This window comes from Bacillus rossius, chromosome 12 (assembly GCF_032445375.1).
Source record: "Bacillus rossius redtenbacheri isolate Brsri chromosome 12, Brsri_v3, whole genome shotgun sequence".
NCBI classification, from domain to species: domain Eukaryota; kingdom Metazoa; phylum Arthropoda; class Insecta; order Phasmatodea; family Bacillidae; genus Bacillus; species Bacillus rossius.
This window is the reverse complement of record NC_086339.1, coordinates 37,707,320-37,716,259: the sequence shown is the minus strand read 5'-3', so window position 1 is coordinate 37,716,259 and position 8,940 is coordinate 37,707,320.

The following is an 8,940-nucleotide window of genomic DNA, read 5'->3' as shown; positions in this document are numbered from 1 at the left end:
GTTTTTATTTTTTTATATATCATCCCATGAACATTTTTAAAACAGTGCAGGCAATCAGATATCTATCTAACCATAAAGCATAGCAAAATGACATTTAGTTTTCAAAATACGATTTTTCTTTTAATTTAAAATACATTTTATATAAAACCTACATTTTTAAGTATCAAAACTCTTGTAAATAGTTAACCATTTGGTTAATACCAGTATAAAATTTTTCCCCGGCATTGTAAGATGTGTAAAATTATTTTGGAAAACTAAAATAATTTTAAAAAATATTGGGTGGTATAATAATTGTTTCTTGAATTTTTATTAAAAATAAAAGGAAAAACAATGAAGTGTATTTTCATGTTAAAAATTAAATATAAATTTTGTCGAATTAGCTAGCGAGACTGTAAAGCCACCAATAAATAGTTTGTAGGACAACTTTCAATGTGTTGATTGATAAGTTTCAATACTTTATTTCGTAATACATGATCTAGTATGGTAAGCTTTAGGATATTTGTAGTTTAAACAAAAGCAATGTTTTAGAGATACACGAATATAGTCACATAGTAAGTCGAGCACATGGTACTGTGGCGAGGCACACTAAAAGCAATTCTGAGAATTTCTTTCGGTCACGGGATTATCTTTTACCGGTGCCGGTTGTGGGTTGTCTCCCTCTCACGCACGCACGCACACACAGGTAGCCGGCCTCCCCTCCGGCCACGTGTTCCTCCACCCGGCTACCTGAGCTGTGTGGCCTGCGAGCTGGCTTCGCCGAGCGGCAGCACGAGACGGTGGAAAACTTTCAGGATTTGCGGAAATTGTGGAAAAGATATCTCGGAATTCAAAGCGATGACTATATGTTTTAAATACATGAATTTCTTCAGAAAAAAATTATCTTTTTTTCTAGACTTGTACTTTTTTTCTGTCATTCTCCTAAGCAGTATAAAATGGCCCCAAAGTTGGACAAGTTGGTGATTTTTTATTTCATATTTTGATAGAAAAAAACAAAAATGTAAAAGTATACAGACAATTCGTGTATTATCTTCTCGTGGGTGAAAAATTTTCAGATTCGTAGTGTCGATTAATAAAGTCCCATCATTATTTTAAAAACATAGTGTTCCGCTAACTTCTGATGCTACTAGGGAGGCCCCTTAACATTTCTGAAGAAGGAAGAAATTATATTAGCCAGCAAAAACCTTCAACCAAAGAAGCATCTAATAGCAAGCACCCCCGAGTTGATATCACAAGTGAGTAGCCAATGAGAAGGCGGCATTTTCCTGCTTATGTAGAGGATTGTGAAGTCTACCCTTGAGGTAAATGAAACCGTGAATTTTTCCAGCCCCTACACACACACATATATATAAACTAGTGTAGTACTAAGACAGATACATCTACAATTAACTTACTTAATGGTTACACCTAAACATATAGGCCTACTAAATATTTATTATGTGCTTTGGTGTAACCATTAAGTAATTGCTTGTAAACGATAACAATGTTATCTGATAACAGTTTCTATGTTCAGTTAACGAGATTGCCACTGCTGTATGTATATAGTCTGTTTAGATAAGATTAATATCACACAAAAATAAGTTTTTACCCAGATACACAAAATCGAATTATGTGAGAAAAATAATTGTTAAAATAAAAGTATATACACATTTTTGTAGTAGTTATACGTACAAACAAATGATTTCTCAACGGTAAGAAGAATTTATGCTATAATGGAAAATTTTCACAGTTTTGTTTAAACGCATAGCCACGTTTAGCGGGTGGGAAGAAAATAGCACGTTATTCCAAATGAGCTTGATAGAGTACACGCATTTTGTGAGCGTCGAACACCCTAAGCACTGTAATCAAACGAAAGGGGATGTATTCTTCCGCGGCGTTGCTAAACAAACACCGGGAGAAGCGAGGTATACGCCTTTCGACGGCCGGCCAGCACTCCAGATAGGCATCGCGGCCGGATTCGTGAAATTGAAAGTGTGTAAACACAGAACTAGATAGTTGGTGGTTGGCGGTGCGGTTAGTATGGAGGGGGAGGGTGGGAGGGAGGTCCAACAGATTATCCGTGGTCGATAGATCGTTCATGGAGTTGCCACCACTCACGTGCGCGGGCCCCCGACCAGCGAAACCCAATCAGATTCCCTAAATTACAACTCCCGGCCGTTTGAAGCAATTTCACGGCTACCAACCATCTCACGTGACGGGGAATTTTTTTTTCTTTACCCCTAGCCAGTCCCTGAGCACCACGAGAGCCGAGGATTTATATGGACGAGGCCGAAGCCATCGCGGCTGGTTAAAATTGAGGAAGGTATCTCTACGGGCCAATCGGATGAAGATCGCATCGGGAAGGTGAAGAGCCCCGTAGTATCGGCAGCGGGGTGTTAATTCGCGTCCTGTCAGGGTCCGAGGAAAGTAAAAAAAAAGAAAAGAAAAAACTACAACGGACTCGTTACACTTTAAATTAACGCCGTGGAGGTTCAGAAGCAACGACCCAGCCAGACCTATATATGTGTAATGTTTGTTTTGAAAACGATTCCCGCCATTTTTACCCTTCACCATTAACGATAACATCGTCGGAAAATAACAACCAGGCAAAAAAAAAAAATTGTTTCAAGAGGACGTGTGTATGTATGAGATGCCGATTGCAGATAACTGATGCCCCCCCCCCCCCCCCCCCCCATTTCCAGAACGTCTCCTTGAATCGGGCGTTTTTCCGGCTCCCGGCTGAGACGCCCGGCGCTATAATATCGATTGATCGACGGATCGATGCCTCTCGGAACTTGGGGGATTGACAGGCGCACGAGCGATCACGGCGAAGAGGGAGGGAGATTGGAAGCCCCCGCCCGATGCGCGCCGCTAACGCGCCAATCACGCAAGCCCGTTCATTAGGGCGCCGGGAAGCCGCTGTGAACCCGAGCTGCAGTTCACAGCTATAGTCTGTGGCGCGTAACTTGCCTGGAATGTGACACGTCCCCCCAACGTAGTGGCAGTGGTCTAGGCAGTCATCTTCCACTGTTGTTCAACCAACATGTTTCGTAAACAAACATCATGTGCTGCTTTGCAAGTAACAGGGAAACGGGTACGACGGGCATGACATTTGAGAATTCTTAAACTTGAGATTCCTTACATGTAGAGACCGCAAAAACTCGCGGATTCATTTCTGATACGCTAAAATTCCCGTAACAATACCTTTGTGCTGCTTCTGCTATTGGCTCGCAGCTAATCTGGAGGATTCCGGGACAGTGACAAATCCTCAGCCAAAGAAATATCTAGAACACAGGGCTACCCAGTGGAGACATAAACTAAACTGTTTAAGGGTTTCCCCCTTTTTGTTTTGTTAACCCAGCGCTCTTAGCAAACGCCTTACCGCCCTGGGGCCCCCATGGGCGTGGATGCGGATACGCCGCATACGCAACCAGGAAGAGCGTTAGAGCTTTTGGCTATGCAAAGAGACTGAGGCTACCCATCTCAGCTTATGTACAACCTCCGGCCCCCTACTCCACTCAGCTAACCAGCAAGTTGGATGCTCCCTTGCCCTCTGGAGTATCACTTCTGGCGCCTACCCACCCAGTGGAGACAGCTCACAAGTCAGCAGCAAATGGGCAGATGTATGAGCCCGAGTGTGCAGAAGATTGTGAAGTCCATCCTATTGGTTACTGAACCCGCGAATTTTCTGTCTCTAATTAAGTATATGGCACATACTATGTATAGAGTCTATAGTAACACGGTCTTCAATACATCCGTACAAAAAATATTAAAATTAATTTGCATTCTGTTATTTTCGAGTTATTACATTTAAGCACTGTCCTGTAAGCAAATTATATAACTAAAAAACATCCTATGTTAAAAAGAGTTTTCTGTCTATCTGGACAAACTAATTCAACTCAAAACCTGCTGAATCTATTTATTTGAAAATTGCAACCGGATCTATTTAGTCTTTCTTTTATTGTGTTATTGCATAGATACTGTTTCGGATATACAGTCCCAAAATATAATAGCAAGTTTCATTTATTCACTTATTATTGTATAGTTAAATAAAATTATGATTGATTTGTAAGTTTGATCAATAATTTCCACGCAAAAACCTGTCGTTGTAGATTTTTAACTGTACTTAAAGTAAGTTCTTAGTTGTTTTTGATATAAGTTCAGTGTCGTCAACTTGGGAATAATAAGGTGAATGATCAGGTATGCGCAGCATGATTTTTAGTTTTGTTATTACACTACATTGATAATTTTTGCTCATTAAAGTAAATTAAAAATAAATGTGTATTTAATATTTAACAATTATAACAATATACAAGAAATGTGAAACACTTGCAACTCTACTTTGATTATACAATACATATACTAAACAAATAACAAATTAATATAATTTTTTGGGTTCATATACAAGCTAAGACTATAAATACTAAAGTAAAGAACATTTTACTCATTTTCCTTTTCTCCAAGGGATGGAATTAAAAAAGAAAACTCGTTTTTATTTAATTTTAAAATATGTATGTGAAAGTTTACACACACTGGTTTTGTGGACCCCGGTTAAATGAAATTTTAAAATATTATCACGCCATTTCTCAATGATGTTCTCAAGCATTTTAACCATCACTACCAAGGCAAGTCATATATTATTCCCGACAATGTAAAATGACGCGACCATATTGGCCGTTATCTTGTGTCCAATTTTCGACTTCTAATGGCAAATGTGTGTCAAAATGTGCGTCGAAAATTGGGTTGAAATGAGCGTCGATGATGGTGACTATGAGTTGTGTGTAGTCTAGAGTAAAGGCAGAACTGGAAGATTTATGTTTTGAAGACTTTTGGTCCTGTAGTAACCGTAAATCGTGTTGAGTGTAACCACTGTAGGTCTCTTTGTCCTAATTATCGGTAGATGACTAGGGCTATGTTTTATCGCGAAAATATTTTGAGACCATTGCCGGTTCTGCTATGTCATAATAAAATTCAACATCGGACAAAAAAAATCAGATATACAAAAAAGAATACCATGCAAACATACAGAAAACAAGCTTAAATCAGTCGATGTCATAATCATAAACAGCGAAGAAAATTCCAATAAAGGATTTTAAAATATATATATATAACAGCACAGACAGACACATTGGGTTAACAAAGACGAGAAAGTAGAAACAAGGGCAGTAAATAAATCCAAACAGATGACGTGGACAGAACAGAGACGCACAGGTAAAACCCAGCTATGTGACTAAACATACCTATTATTCTGAACACCACAATCACGCAGCACAAACGATCTCAGCAGGCTTCCTAAGACAACATTTGCGACGTTTCAGGAACGGAGTTCTGTTCCGTCCTCAGGCATAAACAGGCTGATAAAAAGATACCACCGATACACATCATATTGCCATCCGGGGCGTTTAGTGTGTGCGCAGCCAGAACCCGAGGTTTCTATAACTCGTTCAGTGCATTGTACTTCAGGTGCACCCAACAGTTTTGTTAGAATCACTTGGATGGACATTTTCTGCGGGATAGGTTTGGCACACGGGCCTGTGTGTGCGCTGGCTTGTAGTGTAATGCTAGAGAATTTACGTGTATCTGTCGTCGGCGGGGGGAGAGAAGCCAACTGGCTTGATGTGGAGTTCGTGATGTCCGAGCTTTAGAGGTTTGAAAGTGTGCTGAAATGTCAAGTGACTTAGTTAAACTCGGGTGTGTCATGTAGTGTATAGCTAGAGACCGAAAAAATTCGCGAATTCATTTCACGGTAGGCTAAAATACAAATAGTTATACCTCAGTGCTGCCTCTGCTATTGGCTCGCAACTCACCTGGATGACTCTGGGCCAATTAGAAACACCAAACCAAAGCTGTATCGAATCACAGGCTGCTACGTTGGGAAGTCTCACAAGACAGCAGCCAATGAGTGGGTGACATTTGACCGAGTGTACGTATAACTGTGGAGTTCATCCTACAGGGCACTGAACCCGCGATTTTTTCCGGTCCCTATGTAAAGCTGTGCGAGCCGCTCCAACGAGACCCCTGGAACACAGGACATGCAGGGGTGGTTGGCCCCATGTGCGCATGTCACCGGTGACTCAGGCCGACACTCGCTCAGGCGTGCCATCGTGTGCTCGTTGAGCTGGCTCGGAGGCGAGCGAACTAGTTTCGTCTGGGAGTGGTCGCCCGCGGCTGCCGGCTGCGCGACCAATAAGAGCGCTCCGCGGCTCGTGATTGGCCGCGCCCCTTTGGGAGCCGGCGCGCGAGCTGTGAAGGAAAGACATTCCTGTTCAAATCAAGTTACGTTATGTTATTCAATTAAAGTAGGAGTTTATGGGCTTATAATTAGGGACCGGAAAAATTCGCGGGATCAATGACCTGTAGGATGAACTCCATAGTTCTGCGTACACTCGGTCAAATGCCACCCACTCATTGGCTGCTGTCTTGTGAGACGTTCCAGCGTAGCAGCCTGTGATTCGATAAAGCTTTGGTTGGGTGTTTCTCATTGACCCAGGTGAGTTGTAAACCATTAGCAGAGGCAGCACTGAGGTATAACGATTTGTATTTTAGCCTATCGCGAAATGAATTCGCGAATTTTTTCCGGTCTGTACTTATAATTCAAAAACCCATTTATATCCGGAACACAACTGGCACTGGAGTTGAGACCTGCCAGGCGAACCCTGCTAAGAGGACACTGGAAAACAGGTGGTATGTATAATTTCGACTCCCTCTCCTTGCACGGCTAGTAACATACGAGTTGTCTTCTCATTGGCCGTGCACCCGAGAGCTGATGTCATTGGCTATTGTCTTTTTTGCGAGGGTGTTTGGTTGGCTATGTTTTTTTTGATAACTTATTTACAGTTTTATTAGAAGGTATCCATTTATATTTGAGTACTTTATTGACTGGTATCCTTTTTATTACTCACAATAAATGCTGACTATGTTATTTTATTTTGTTTGGGTGTTCTTGAAAAATTGTCCCGGTGTACATATTTTATAAATTTGGTCCCAGACAATTTCGGGAAGTATAGATTTTTTTACTTTCACACATCTTCATAATTTCTTTGTGTTCTCTAATGCATATGAAATTCGAGACTTTAAAAAAACAACTGAATCCCTGCTTGAACCTGAAACTCGACCAGAAACCCAAATTAAATACTGCCCATTTTGTTAAAACTCATTAAACAGTTTATTCTATATTCACGTCATTCATCAGTAGGTATCAGCATCATCTGTTGCACATTTCCGTTCTCTTTTCTTCCGTCGAAGTCACTATAAAAATAACTCCAACTAAGTGCTGTGTATACCGAGAGCTAAGATGTTGCACATAGAAAAAAATATATAGACAGTCGGGGTGTGCCCTGAAACAGGTTTTCCCTCAATTGACACAGCGACTCTCGGACGCCGAAAGTGTTGCAGAACCGACGACGCCGACCAAACTCCTTTTCCCCCGAGGGACTACGTTCAGTCGCGCGTTATTTCCTCAGCCAGGCCCCATTAGATTACTTAACTCCAAGCGAGGGAGTGGGTGGAGGGAGGAAGGTAGCTGGGAGTAAGACACGCCGGCCGTCTGTGTCTGGACACGCTACCTTAGCCGAGATCGAAATCTCCGGGCGAAAACAGACGCGGAGAGATACGCGCGCCGACCCCGCCGCTGTGTCGTAACTACTCGGCCAAGCTGTCCCGGTCCAGAAACTATACATAGCTATAATCGGCTCCCGGTGTAAAAAAAGCTCAGTTTCAACTCACCATGCTGAGTTTCTCGTGTCCATTCTTTTAAATCAGATGGATAGAATCTATTTATCATTATTTTAGAGTCAGCCAACTGTCATGACTAGGGACCGGAAGAATTTGCGGGTTCAATGCCCTGTAGTATGAACTCCATAGTTATACGTACACTCGGTCAAATGTCACCCACTCATTGGCTGCTGTCTTGTGAGACGTCCCAACGTAGCAGCCTGTGATTCGATACAGCTTTGGTTTGGTGTTTCTAATTGGCCCAGAGTCACGCAGGTGAGTTGCGAGCCAATAGCAGATGCAGCACTGAGGTATAACTATTTGTATTTTAGCCTATCGCGAAATGAATTCGCGAATTTTTCCGGTCTCTACTTTTGGATAGAATCTATTTATCATTATTTCAGAGTCAGCCAACTGTCATGACCTTTAATAGGCAGGCGCTCCGCACAGAAAGCACAGAGACCATCACAATAATGAACACAGGGAAACATAAAAATTAAATATGTTAAGGACCGACACATGACAAAGACTATAAAATAACAAAAACAAAGGAAAGAAAAAAATAAGCATTATATTCAATTAATTTTACCTAATTAAATAAAAGTAATAAAATACGTACATAAAACAGTTATTTCACTGAACTAAAATAAAACAATTAAAAATGACTTTCTTTGCAAATTTCTAATTTTAAAAACGAGTACAATTCCTTTAAGAAATCATTTATTTATCAGTGAAAATTTTGGACAAATCATTGTTTCTGTAAATTTCTCCAAATAATCGTGATGTTCTGTGTTTAGAAACCAGAAATCTATTTTATTACAAAAACAGTCTCTGCCACTTATCTTGTAAATTGCAATGCGTGCGTGTTCAGGGTTTCTAGGGTCAGGCCATGGTTAAACTGCCCTGGATTATCATTTACTAAATTTTTATTTAAAATGTATCCAAACAACGTTTTGTATGTTTTCACGTGTATTTGAATCAGTAGTAGTTGTTTAGTCCCAGATCACTGAGCCATAGTCTAAAATAGATCTTGCTAAATTAAAATAAAAGCTATGAATTATATATATAGGGTAGAGCGGGGCTATTCTGATCACGGGGTAAATCCGATCATAATAAGAGAATTGGCAACACAGCAAGCTATGAGCCGAAAGGAAACAATATCATCCCATCAGTCGCAAGCTGGGAGTGTTGGTGTTCACGTGGTAAAAAATTTCCGTTGTTATTCTAAACTTTGCTGTGTGTAAGGAAGCG